Source organism: Procambarus clarkii, chromosome 26 (assembly GCF_040958095.1).
Source record: "Procambarus clarkii isolate CNS0578487 chromosome 26, FALCON_Pclarkii_2.0, whole genome shotgun sequence".
In the NCBI taxonomy this organism is placed as follows: Eukaryota; Metazoa; Arthropoda; class Malacostraca; order Decapoda; family Cambaridae; genus Procambarus; species Procambarus clarkii.
In genome coordinates, this window is record NC_091175.1 from 11936060 (window position 1) to 11950914 (window position 14855).

Consider the following 14855-nt stretch of genomic DNA (forward strand, 5'->3'; position numbering starts at 1 on the left):
GCAAAATAGGTATAAGTGTACAGACTCAGGTACAGGTGTGTAAGCACAGGTGTACAGGTGTGTTTGGGAATTCAGTAGCTGTTAATTATTTCACATGTGTTCACATGTGTTTCAGCAGGTGAGGAATATATATGTTTGTTTGTTATGTAGATATAAGTAATTAACTATATATATATATATATATATATATATATATATATATATATATATATATATATATATATATATATATAAGTAATAATTATTAGTTATATTATTATTATAATAATAATAATTATAATAATAATTGCTGTAATTAGTAATTATCACTCCTGCTGGGTCATGAAGGAAGCGGGCCTCGGGTGCAAGAGGGCTGTGACGATCTCTGTCAGGAACCCGTAGGTGCGGGACCGGGCCGTCCACCTCCTGGGGCTCGTGCGGCCCCCCCAGGCCCTGCTTCAGGAGGCTGGGGTCGTTCATGCCCTTGCTGGGGTGGTTCTTCTCCGGCCCCGACCTCGGCGGTCTCCGGGTCTGGGGTCCCTGTGTCTTCTTTTACCAACTTCGAGGTTAACTCCGGAGCTGGAGCCCCTGGGGGGCAGTTCGTTGTTGCCTTCAACCTCGTTCTGACAGTTCCTGCGACGGCGCTGGAACCAATCGTATTGGCGTTTGTCTTTCCATTGGAGACTTTCGGCGCCGTGGAGAGGGGGGAACCTGCTGCATGGGTAACAGCTTCTCCCTCCGTATCAACCTACCCTGGCTTTGCGCCCTGGAGAGGCCACTCCAGACAGACAACCAGAACGCAACTCCATAGTCTCCTGAGACTGATGGATGCCCACTACATATAAATTGTACATACAAATATATATACATATATATGTACACCTAACCTACCTAACCTAACCTAACCTAACCACCCCTCTCCAACATGGAGAGGGGTGAGAGGGACAGCCCTAGGGTCCATGTGGGTGCTCTCCAACATTCCTGCGGGCGTGAGAGTGCGTGTGAGGGCGCGCCGGGCGTGCGTGAGGCCCCTGTATCATGGCCTCTCCTTGCACTATCTCTCTATCTCCCCTTCTACGCCTCTTATCTATCTCTCCATCTCCGTCACCTCCTCGTCTTGGGCGTCTTCCTCCTTCCCTCTCCCCTCTCTCTCTCGCCGCCTCCTCAAAGGTCTCCTGGGGGTAGGAGAGGGGAGAGGGAAGGGAGGGTAAAGAGGGAGAGGGGAAGGTCTTAATCAGCTCATTTCTCCTGGTTTTCCCCTCTTCCTCCTTGGCGCCGCTGCCCACCGCTTGTGGCTCTGCCGGCACCTAACCTAACCTTCCCCTTATCTCCTCCCTCTTTGTCTTCCCTCTGTCTCCCCTCTTCCTCCTCCTCCTCCCCCTTTGTCTTCACTCTGTCTCCCCTCTTCCTCCTCCTCCTCCCCCTTTGTCTTCCCTCTGTCTCCCCTCTTCCTCCTCCTCCTCCTCCTTACTCCTGTCTTACTAAATACTGCTTTATACTGCTTTAAATACTGCTTTATACTGCTGCTAAATACTGCTACTGCTTTAAGTCAATAAGCTTAAAACGTAAGGATCAACGTTATCAACGTGGGTTAAACGTTAGGATCAACGTCGGATTAACGGAAAGTGACCTTCTGTTGTTCGACTTTCAAAACTGGATGTATTTGGCTTGTTCCAAAGTTCGAACATTATGGTTACGAACGTTCATTATGTTACATTATGTTCGAACGTTCGGTTATCGTTTTGCGTAACCGAACGCCGATCTCTAACCTCAAGCTCACTTCACTCCCTCACTCTAGTCTCGTTCTAATCTCCTCTCTACCTCACCCCAATCTCATCTCACTCATCTCAATCTCATCCAAGCATCACCTCAACTGCGTTCACTTCTCCCTCTACTAGCCATATTCAATCCTTGTCTCATTCACCTCATGCTCCTATTCACTCGATCTCTCAACCAAACCTCACCTCCAGCTTAACTCTCTAACATCAACCATCTTAAGATGATTTCGGGGCTTTAGTGTCCCCGCTGCCCGGTCCTCGATCAGGCCTCCACCCCCAGGAAGCAGCCCGTGACAGCTGACTAACTCCCAGGTACCTATTTACTGCTAGGTAACAGGGTGGGGGGCCTATCAGGGTGAAAGAAACTCTGCCCATTGTTTCTAGCAGGCGCTCGGGATCGAACCCGGGGCCACAGGATCACGCGTCCAGTGTTCTGTCCGCTCAGCCACCGGCTCCCTACACCATCTTGCACGGTAGTGGTACGTATGTGTGTACGTACATGAGCGTAGAATACACGTGAACGTGCTAAAATGCGTATCGACGCATGTGTGTTTAGGAGCAAAGCACGAGTGTATGTACGTAAGGTCGTGCAAACGAGAATATAGTAAGTGTGTGTACGTATGGCAGGTGTGTGGGTACGTATGGCAGGTGTGTGTGTACGTATGGTAGGTGTGTGTACGTAAGGTAAGTGTGTGTGTACGTATGGCAGGTGTGTGGGTACGTATGGCAGGTGTGTGTACGTATGGTAGGTGTGTGTACGTATGGCAGGTGTGTGTACGTATAGACGTGCATATACGTCTGTGTGCTTAGCATTTGAGTAACACAATACTGAGAGCTAGACACGGTAGGTAGACACAGGGTGAAACTCTATGCCTTGCGTGAACAAAGCGGAACAGGCGGTGAACAAAGCGGAACAGCCTCCGGTGAACATTGCTGAACAGCCTCCGTTGAACATTGCTGAACAACCAGTGAAGATAGCGAAACAGCTAGTAAACATGACTGAACGGTCAGTGAATATGCTGAACAACCAGTAAACACGGCTGAACAACCACTGAACATTGCTGAACAACCACTGAACATTGCTGAACAACCAGTGAAGATAGCAAAACAGCTAGTAAACATGACTGAACAGTCAGTGAATATGCTGAACAACCAGTGAACACGGCTGAACAACCAGTGAACACGGCTGAACAACCAGTGAACACGGCTGAACAACCAGTGAATAGGGTGAAGCCCCGCCAATGAACGGTGTTGAACAGCCACGTGCAATGGAGAGAACAGCCAGTTATCAGAGTTCAATAGTCCATGAACATGGAAATGAACAGTTTAAAACAGCCAGTGAACTGGGGGATAACACACAATAAATAGGGCAGAACAACCCTTGATATTCGTGAAATAGGGAGTGAAAAGGGTAGTTCAACGATAGCAGAAAGTGAACAGGGGAAGAAGGGGGAAGGGGGATCAGAGAAAAACAGTCACAGTTCAGTGTGAACATCAAATGAACAAGGACGGAAGAGTGTGTGTGTATTAACATTAGAGAACAGTTCAACAAAATGATGGAACAATTTTCGAAAGCGGTAGAACAGTCAGTGAACAAATTAGAAAAGTATTCAAGGGCTGAACAACAAGTGAACATAGTGTAAGAATCTGTGAACAACGAAGAACTTGTTTGCGATAATACCACATGTGTCATGTGTCATGTAAGATCACATGTGTCATGTCAGATGTAGCATCTAATCTCACATGTGTCATGTGAAATTACACTCGACACATATGACACTAAGTAAATACAGGTGTGTGCCAGATAGAATCAGCTGTGTCATATGACATCAATTAGGTCGTGTCAGGTATGTCATTACAGAATAATAATAATAATAATAATAATAACTTAAATGTCTAACTCTATGTCAAAAATATAAATTTTGATTTAGACTAATGTACACCTGTTTAATTCACCCGTTATTATAATACCTACAAAGTAGTTATGGAAATAGTTTCTCTGATTCTGAATTTGACACCTGTCAAATTTTTTATTTTCAAATTTTATTTCAATTTTTTTTTATCAAATTTTAACATCAATGGTAAATGTTGCTTCTGAATCTAAATGGAAATCTTGATAATACAGTTTTTTTTTTAATCACAGAAATTACAGGTTATTACTATGACTTTCTGTTAGGTAAATAATTTACTGTAAATTTGTATAAACTAATCCAGCTATAAAGGCTTAAACATTTATGGAAAAGTATTTCAATTTTAATTTATAATAACACTAATGATCAAAATAACTACCGGATACATGTTCACTAGACGTTACGTGTGACACACACACACACACACACACACTCACACACACACACACACACACACACACACACATACACACACACACACACACACACACACACACACACACACACACACACACACAGGAGAATGTCAGGAATGTCACACACATGTCAGGAGAATTGCCCAGTTGCTGGAAGAAGGCAAATGTCGTGCCGATCTTCAAGAAAGGAGATAGGGAGGAGGCACTTAACTACAGACCTGTATCACTGACAAGCATCCCCTGTAAAATACTGGAAAGAATAATTAGGCTACGACTGGTTGCACACCTGGAGAACATTAGGTTTGTGAACAAACATCAACATGGGTTCTGGACAGGGAAATCGTGCCTAACAAACCTTCTGGAATTCTATGATAAAATAACGAGGATAAGACAGGACAGAGATGGTTGGGCAGACTGCATATTTCTGGACTGCCAAAAAGCCTTTGATACAGTACCGCACATGAGACTGCTGTTCAAGCTCGAGAGGCAGGCGGGGGTGGGGGGAAAGGTCCTAGAATGGATAAGGAACTACCTAACAGGAAGGAGCCAAAGAGTTACGGTAAGGGGCGAGAAGTCGGACTGGCGAACAGTAACAAGTGGAGTACCACAAGGATCGGTGCTGGGACCAATTCTATTTCTTGTATATGTTAACGACATGTTTACAGGCGTAGAGTCCTACATGTCGATGTTTGCGGATGATGCAAAGTTGATGAGAAGAGTTGTGACAGATGAGGATTGCAGGATCCTCCAAGAGGACCTGAACAGATTGCAGAGATGGTCAGAGAAATGGCTACTAGAATTCAACACGAGCAAATGTAAAGTTATGGAAATGGGACTAGGAGATAGGAGACCAAAGGGACAGTACACAATGAAGGGGAACAGCCTACCTGTAACGACGCGTGAAAGAGACCTGGGGGTGGACGTAACACCTAATCTATCTCCTGAGGCACATATTAATAGGATAACGACAGCAGCGTACTCTACACTGGCAAAAGTTAGAACATCATTCAGAAACCTAAGTAAGGAGGCATTTAGGGCGCTTTACACTGCCTACGTAAGGCCAGTCTTAGAGTATGCCGCCTCATCATGGAGTCCCCATCTGAAGAAGCATATAATGAAACTGGAAAAGGTTCAGAGGTTTGCAACGAGACTCGTCCCAGAGCTACGAGGGATGGGGTATGAAGAGCGCCTGAGGGAACTGTGCCTTACGACACTAGAAAGAAGAAGGGAGAGGGGGGACATGATAGGAACGTATAAGATACTCAGAGGAATTGACAGAGTGGACATAGACGAAATGTTCACACGGAATAGTAACAGAACGAGAGGACATGGGTGGAAGCTTGAAACTCAGATGAGTCACAGAGATGTTAGGAAGTTTTCTTTTAGCGTGAGAGTAGTGGGGAAATGGAATGCACTTCAGGAACAGGTTGTGGAAGCAAATACTATTCATAATTTTAAAACCAGGTATGATAGGGAAATGGGACAGGAGTCATTGCTGTAAACAACCGATGCTCGAAAGGCGGGATCCAAGAGTCAATGCTCGATCCTGCAAGCACATATAGGTGAGTACATATAGGTGAGTACACACACACACACACACTCAATGTCATCCCATCGACACTCTACACTCAGATTCTACAACACAGAAGATCTGTGTTTGGTTAGGGGTATAGATCGTGAAGAACAATGAATATAGTACATCTTATATTCTCTACAACACCCCTCTCTTGTAGAATATTCTCTACAACACCCCTCTCTTGTAGAATATTCTCTACAACACCCCTCTCTTGTAGAATATTCTCTACAACACCCCTCTCTTGTAGAATATTCTCTACAACACCCCTCTCTTGTAGAATATTCTCTACAACACCCCTCTCTTGTAGAATATTCTCTACAACACCCCTCTCTTGTAGAATATTCTCTACAACACCCCTCTCTTGTAGAATATTCTCTACAACACCCCTCTCTTGTAGAATATTCTCTACAACACCCCTCTCTTGTAGAATATTCTCTACAACACCCCTCTCTTGTAGAATATTCTCTACAACACCCCTCTCTTGTAGAATATTCTCTACAACACCCCTCTCTTGTAGAATATTCTCTACAACACCCCCTCTCTTGTAGAATATTCTCTACAACACCCCTCTCTTGTAGAATATTCTCTACAACACATTCCCTCTAGAATATCCTCTACAACACACTCCGTCAAGAACATCACACCAAGTTACGGGCTATTCATGCCCGTGCCACGTCTTGGGTGGCTTAATCTCTATCAATCATCACACCAAATCATGAACAATCATGTAATTCGTTAAGACAATTAAAACAATAGCTGAGACGAGCTTAACAAGGGGGGGGGGGGGTAATTGGGCAGTTATGAGGAGAAACCGCTAATTAAGCCAATAGGCCTACATACCCCATGGTAATGAGATGGGATCGAACGACCGAATCACCCCCGTCGCTCTAGCAACCTAGCTTACTAGGCATCTAGCCGATGTTATCACCTAGTAAGTACCTAGTAAGGGTGAGACAGACGAACATCAAGGCCACAGGCTAACAGAGCCCTCCTCCTCCTCACCTAATACCCTGTTGCTGCTAGTTACAACGCAGCCCACTCCGCTAATATTATTGCTTCGTCAAATTGGTTTTGCAAAATAATTGAGATACTTTTCAACAGACTTCAACCCATCGTCGAGGGTCAGTTTGTGTTTGATTTTCAATTTCTAGTGAAATTTTTCTTTGCAAAAAAAAAAGTAGTTTTTTGTTTTGTTTCGTTTTGAGGGAGGGGAAAACGTTGTGGTGGTGCAGAGGGTAAAGAATTGGACTGGTTATTTCTGTGGTCCAGCGTTCGAATCTAATGAAGAGGGTATATTAAATTGTTCATATGATTCGTGCTTGCATCAATAGCGTTGTTGTACATGTACACGGCAGCTTGAATGTGTGTACATGGGCGTGAGCACATGAGTGTGTGTACATGGGCGTGAGCACATGAGTGTGTGTACATGGGGGCGTGTTGATGCTAATCAACAGACAATCAGGAACACAAGGGTGTGAGGGTGTGAGACCTTAACATACCACACACAGGTCACACGTGTGTGTCATTGTCATCAGCACCTGTCATTAGCAGCTGTCATTAGCAGCTGTCATCAGCACCTGTCATTAGCACCTTTCATTAGCACCTGTCATCAGCACCTGTCATCAGCACCTGTCATCAGCACCTGTCATCAGCAGCTGTCATTAGCACCTGTCATCAGCACCTGTCATCAGCAGCTGTCATCAGCACCTGTCATCAGCACCTGTCATTAGCACCTGTCATCAGCAGCTGTCATCAGCACTTGTCATCAGCAGCTGTCATCAGCACCTGCCATCAGCAGCTGTCATCAGCACCTGTCATCAGCACCTGTCATCAGCACCTGTCCTCAGCACCTGCCATTAGCACCTTTCATCAGCACCTGTCATCAGCACCTGTCATCAGCACCTGCCATTAGCACCTGTCATCAGCACCTGTCATTAGCACCTGTCATCAGCACCTGTCATCAGCACCTGTCATTAACACCTGTCATTAGCACCTGTTCCATATTCAAAGTAACATGTGTACCCAAGCCTGACCCACATGTGTACAGAGTCACTCCAAAAATTCCACTTTTTCCCATAAATGAAAACACCCTTTTCACTTATGGTCAAATGAGACAGGGTGAGTGAAAGGGTGAAACAATAATAATAATAAATTAAAATTATTTATCAGATTGGCTAGGACCCCACCCTCACCCCAGGACTTAGCTGAAGTGGTACAGATTCTTCAGCTGCTGTACCTCTGCTGTATTTACCAGGTAATGGTAGAAATTAATTGCTGGCTAGAAAGACTGAGAGTCCTGTCCATGATGTGCAGAGAGAGAGAGAGAGAGAGAGAGAGAGAGAGAGAGAGAGAGAGAGAGAGAGAGAGAGAGGGAGAGAGAGAGAGAGAGAGAGAGAGAGAGAGAGAGAGAGAGAGAGAGAGAGAGAGAGAGAGAGAGAGAGAGAGAGAGAGAGAGAGAGAGAGCGAGAGAGAGAGAGAGGGGGAAAGAGGGAGGGAGGGAGGTGAGTAGCCGTCACATTAAGAAAAATGGCGCCAGGAAGGTATGTTGAGCACGGGGCTGTCTGATCAGTGATAAACCACGCTCGGCGTCTCCCTTCATACACACACACACTATCCGTCTCTCCCTCTCTCTCTCTCTCTCTCTCTCTCTCTCTCTCTCTCTCTCTCTCTCTCTCTCTCTCTCTCTCTCTCTCTCTCTCTCTCTCTCTCTCTCTCTCTTTCTCTCTCTCTCTCTCTCTCTTCCCTTTCCACACCTCTTTCTGTTCCTGCCTCCCTCTCTTCTCTCTCTTCTCCCCTCATCTACTAACCGCGGTGTCCTAACCTCTTCTCTTCGTGATAAGATTACATAATTTCCATTTCTAAGATTTAGGTCAAACATGAATTCAGTACAGAATAAAAGCTCAACTGTTTTGTAATTTCTCCAATGTATACCCAAGTGCTTCAGTACACTCCTTTGTACTCCCGTCTACTCCTAGGGGCGCCTATATGTACTCTCGTGTACTCACATGTACTCACCTTACCTGTTGATTGACGGTTGAGAGGCGGGACCAAAGAGCCAGAGCTCAACCCCCGCAAGCACAATTAGGTGAGTACATGCGACACCGTGTGCCCCCCTTCGTAATCTTCCTTGTACTCATATGTACTCATAAGTATTTTTATCTCTAAGTCATTCCATTTACTCACTAAAAGAAAACTTTCTAACATTTCTATGCCACATCTGAGTCTCAAGCTTCCATCCGTGCCCCCTTGTTCTGTCGGTATTCATTGTTAACGTTTCCTCTTTTTCCACTCTGTCAATCCCCTAAGTATTTTGTATGTCTGGGCCATATCTCCCTCTCTCTATCCCTCTCCAGCGTCGTCAGGTTTGGTTCCTTCAGTCTCTCTCCCTACCTTATCCTCTCATAACTCTGGGACGAGTCTCGTTCCCAACTTCTGTAACCTTTCCAGCTTCCTTATGTGTTTTTAAGATGGGGGCTCCACGAAGGTGCGGCATACTCTAAGACTGGCCTCACATAGGCGGTATACAGTAATCTCAAAGCCTTCTTATTCAAGTTTCTGAAGGCTGTTCTGACCTGTGGCAGAGTAGAGTATGCCGCTGATGTTATTCTATTTATATGAGCCTCTAGAGTTAGGTTTGGTGTTATGTCCACTCCCGGGTCTTTTTCTCTAGACGTTAATGAGGTAGTTTCCCTTCATCGTGTATTGGCTTCTCTGTCTCCTGACTTCTGATCCCATTTCCATCACCTTACACTTTCTGGTGTTGAACTCCAGCAGCCATTTCTCGGACCAGCTCTGCAGCTGGTTCATGTCATCTCGGAGAATGTTCAGGTCCTCGTCTGTGTGTACTCACCTAGATGTGCTTGCAGGGTTGAGCTAGGCTCCTGGTCCCTGCCTTCAGAATGATCTTAGATTAATGCAATGACTCATTTCTCACGCTTTTGTCGTATTTATTTTAAATTTGAATAGAATTAGCTTCAACGATTTCTACACCTAACCTGCTCCATTACGTGTGTGTGTGTGTGTGTGTGTGTGTGTGTGTGTGTGTGTGTGTGTGTGAGTGTGTGTGTGTGTGTGTGTGTGTGTGTGTGTGTGTGTGTGTGTGTGTGTGTGTGTGTGTGTGTGTGTGTGTGTGTGTGTGTGTGTGTGCGCGCGCGTGTGTGCGCGCGCGTGCGTGCGTGTGTGTGTGTGTGTTTGGAGAGGGGAAGGGAAGTGGAGTGAAAAACTTTGGGGTGGGGGGTGGGGGGGTTGGATGAGGGCGTGTGGCGGGAACAAGCCGGACACAAGCTGTGGGCGTGGGCGTGGGCGGCACTTTTACCCTGCCCATTAGTTTATACCTTCGAGTAAACACCGCCAGCCGGCCGCCCACGTGCCCTTTTCTCCACCCAACCCCCCTTTCCCCAACAATCCCCCCCCCTCTCCTCCCCCCCACCCAAATACCCTTCCCCCCCCCACCCTACATTACCTACCCTCCACCACTCCTCCACTAAGCCACAACAACAACAACTACCACAACCCCCTTAGAGCTGGTTACCATTAGTTAAGTTTAGTTACCATTATAAGCTCCTAATGGCCACGTGTCTGGTGGTAGAAAATGGGGGCCTATTACTTTGGCTTCAACTCTCACTGATTTAAATTGTTTTTTTCGTGTTTCAGGTTCACTTGAGGAGCTGCTGCTGCTGCTGCTGGCACATTGGGAAGGGGGTCAGGATAAGGATTTGGGATGGGATGGGGTGAAGGAATGGTGCCTTATGGACGGACGGTCGGGGGATTGAACGCCGACCTGCATGAAGCGAGACGTAGGTGGAAAGTTAGTACCCAAATGAGCCACAGAGACATTAGAAAGAACTTTTTCAGTGTCAGAGTAGTTAACAGGTGGAATGCATTAGGCAGTGATGTGGTGGAGGTTGACTCCATACACAGTTTCAAGTGTAGATATGATAGAGCCCAATAGGCTCAGGAAGCTGTACACCTGTTGATTGACGGTTGAGAAGCGGGACCAAAGAGCCAGAGCTCAACCCCCGCAAGCATAACTAGGTGAGTACTCTCTCTCTCTCTCTCTCTCTCTCTCTCTCTCTCTCTCTCTCTCTCTCTCTCTCTCTCTCTCTCTCTCTCTCTCTCTCTCTCTCTCTCTCTCTCTCTCTCTCTCTCTCTCTCTCCCTAACCAGCTCACACCAAACAGGGCACATTCTGGTGGGTTGGGTCATTTGTTTCAGCTGATCCTTGACAGAGTGACGGCGGGGGTGCCAGGTTTGGTGGGCTGGAGGGGATATGTGAAGGGGGGATGTTGTGGTTGGGGGCCAGAGGGTGGCAGAGGGAGGGGCGTTGGGGTGAGTGGTGGCTGGTGGTGAGTTGGGCACTCCAAAGGGCACGTCCACAACCCATTTGATACCCCCTTGTGGATGGTAGGCTAAAGGGGAGTGGTGGTTGTGGTTGTGGTGCTGGGAGAATGGGTGTAGGGTTGCTGTGTTTGGTGGACGGGGGGGGGGAGGGGGTAGTTGAAGGCATGTTTTTATGCCTTCAACTGTAGGGGGGGGAGGGTGGTTGGAGATAATTTTTATAGACTTTTTAGTTTAGTTAATTTATGATGCACCCTTTACCCATCCTGTGAGTGTCAGAGAAATGCCCATCCTGTGAGTGTCAGAGAAATGCCCATCCTGTGAGTGTCAGAGGAATGCCCATCCTGTGAGTGTCAGAGGAATGCCCATCCTGTGAGTGTCAGAGGAATGCCCATCCTGTGAGTGTCAGAGGAATGCCCATCCTGTGAGTGTCAGAGGAATGTCCATCCTGTGAGTGTCAGAGGAATGCCCATCCTGTGAGTGTCAGAGGAATGTCCATCCTGTGAGTGTCAGAGGAATGCCCATCCTGTGAGTGTCAGAGGAATGTCCATCCTGTGAGTGTCAGAGGAATGTCCATCCTGTGAGTGTCAGAGGAATGCCCATCCAGTGAGTGTCAGAGGAATGTCCATCCTGTGAGTGGTAACTGAAACAGGTAACAGAGACACACAAAAATGAGTTACAGTTACTTGACTAATCCCCCTAACAAAGACTCCCAACTAAAGAGCCATTAACACTGCCCATAGCACCGTACAATGATAATTTACTCTCTCTCTCTCCTTCTCTTGCAGCACCCCCTATTTCCCCTATTTCCCCCCCTCCCCCTCTTTCTCACCCCCCTACGATAATCTTCAGCTCAAGAACTCGTGTCACCCCTCATTCATCCACCAGGACAAGGCCCTACGACCCCCACCACGCCCCCCCACCCCCACTCCCTGAGCGGGTGCCAGGGAGTGCCATATACCTGTTCTCCCAGCCAGCAGAAGAGGGACAGGTCTCCGTGGCATTCCTCCACTGATCCCAACAAGGCCTTAAAACGACAACATCGGCGCCTCCCTCTTGTAGCAGCCTTTGTCATGATCTTCCCCGACACTGGTGGGGGATTGTCTCAGTCAAAATATTGCTTCTTGAGGAGGGTGTGAGAGAGGGAGAGGGAGAGAGAGAGAGAGAGAGAGAGAGAGAGAGAGAGAGAGAGAGAGAGAGAGAGAGAGAGAGAGAGAGAGAGAGAGAGAGAGAGAGAGAGAGAGAGAGAGAGAGAGTTCAAAATCCAACAAATACATAATTTTGAGACATTTCTGCATGAGGAGGAGGCTTGAGTGCCACTTGGGGGCTTCAATGCTGCGTGAAGGCTTCACTGATCCTTTGATGCTTGAGGGCTTCTTAGATGCTCGAGTGCTACTAATCAAACCACTGGCATAAGTTCACCTTCCTCGTGTAAACCACTCAGAATAATCCACCACAAAATCCTTTATATTTCAAAAAATGACAAAAAAGTCAGTTTTCCCGAAGCACAAAATAGTTCACAAAACTCTATGATCCCATTTTAAATATTTTTTGCAGAATTTAGTGGTCGATATATAAGCTTAGTCGAGAATTTAGTGGTCGATATATAAGCTTAGTCTAGCATTTAGTCGCCGATATATAAGCTTAGTCTAGATTTAGTGGTCGATATATAAGCTTAGTCCAGCATTCAGTCGTCGATATATAAGCTTAGTCTAGCATTCAGTCGTCGATATATAAGCTTAGTCTAGCCTTTAGTGGTCGATATATAAGCTTAGTCCAGCATTTAGTGGTCAATATATAAGCTTAGTCCAGCATTTAGTCGTCGATATATAAGCTTAGTCCAGAATTTAATCGTCGATATATAAGCTTAGTCCAGAATTTAATCGTCGATATATAAGCTTAGTCGTGACGAGGGCTAAACTTGACAAGGGAGGCGTCAGCAGCACAAGCTTCCAGGGAATACTTTGGGATCACAGATGAGAGTTTGAGAGTTAATATCTCCGAGCGATAGTGGACGGGAACGATCAGAGCCGTCAGGCGAGAAATAAACTCCCTGATCACATCTCTGAGCGCGTGGCCGACGCTGATCAGAGCACTAACAGCAGATATCAGTCGCCGATCAGAACGCCGGAGTGCCATACGCAGGTAATTATACCTATCGGTGACTTCGGGGGATTGAGCGAGGTCTAGCAACACTTTATGCCCCCCTGCCTAATAGTCTTAATTGGTGTACCTGCTGTTCTTGTCCACCTTGTCTGTTCTCTTCGGAATCTTCTATGTTGTGATCATGTCTCTGTTCCTTCTATTCTCTAGCGTTTTGAGATTAAGTTCCATTAGCCTCTCCTCATAGCTTAATCCTCTCAGCTCTGGCACCAGTCTTGTTGCAAACCTCGGAATCTTCTTTGATTTTGGTTTCATGGTTCACAAGATGCTGATGCCGGAGCAGGTGTAGCATATATTGGCTTAAGTAATAGAACTATCACCGGTACACCAGGACATTGTACCATCACCGGTACACCAGGACATTGTACCATCACCGGTACACCAGGACATTGTATCATCACCGGTACACCAGGACATTGTACCATCACCGGTACACCAGGACATTGTATCATCACCGGTACACCAGGACATTGTATCATCACCGGTACACCAGGACATTGTACCATCACCGGTACACCAGGACATCGTACCATCACCGGTACACCAGGACATTGTATCATCACCGGTACACCAGGACATTGTACCATCACCGGTACACCAGGACACTGTATCATCACCGGTACACCAGGACATTGTATCATCACCGGTACACCAGGACATTGTATCATCACCGGTACACCAGGACATTGTACCATCACCGGTACACCAGGACACTGTACCATCACCGGTACACCAGGACATTGTACCATCACCGGTACACCAGGACATTGTACCATCACCGGTACACCAGGACACTGTATCATCACCGGTACACCAGGACATCGTACCATCACCGGTACACCAGGACACTGTATCATCACCGGTACACCAGGACATCGTACCATCACCGGTACACCAGGACACTGTATCATCACCGGTACACCATGGACATTGTACCATCACCGGTACACCAGGACATTGTACCATCACCGGTACACCAGGACATTGTATCCATCACCGGTACACCAGGACATCATACCATCACCTGTACACCAGGCGGATATAAACATTTGCGATAAATCCATTTTAACTGTGACTTTTCATGATGACGGGTGAGGCGAGGTGCGGTGTGGGCTACACAAGGTACACTCCCTAGCCTCAGACCACCAGCCCCGGTGCTTGGTCAGCCACTTATCAACCACCCGTAATATCAGGAGCAGCAGGCGGAATGTACGCTATACCCTCTGACGCTGAGGAAATACTGTGGGTAGTTATGGTCGCTCGTCTAATGGTTGTTATGTTGTGATAGTGGTAGTTGATGGTATATATATATATATATACCACCATCTCGCCTCAGTACGTAGTGCTCTACTCTGCCAGAAGTAAATAATTGATTTGTCTTCTCTGTGGCTCCTACGGTGCTCACCTGTGTTCTCTGATTCGAGGTCCCCCGCGCGAAATAGATTCCTGATTTGCATACACTGTAACTGAGTGAGCAGTTGGACGCTTCTGCTGAACTTTCGCGTTCCAGCAGACACCTGGAGGGTGTTCCCAGCAGACACGTGGATGGTGTTCCCAGCAGACACGTGGATGGTGTTCCCAGCAGACACGTGGATGGTGTTCCCAGCAGACACGTGGATGGTGTTCCCAGCAGACACGTGGATGGTGTTCCAGCAGACACGCGGATGGTGTTCCCAGCAGACACGTGGATGGTGTTC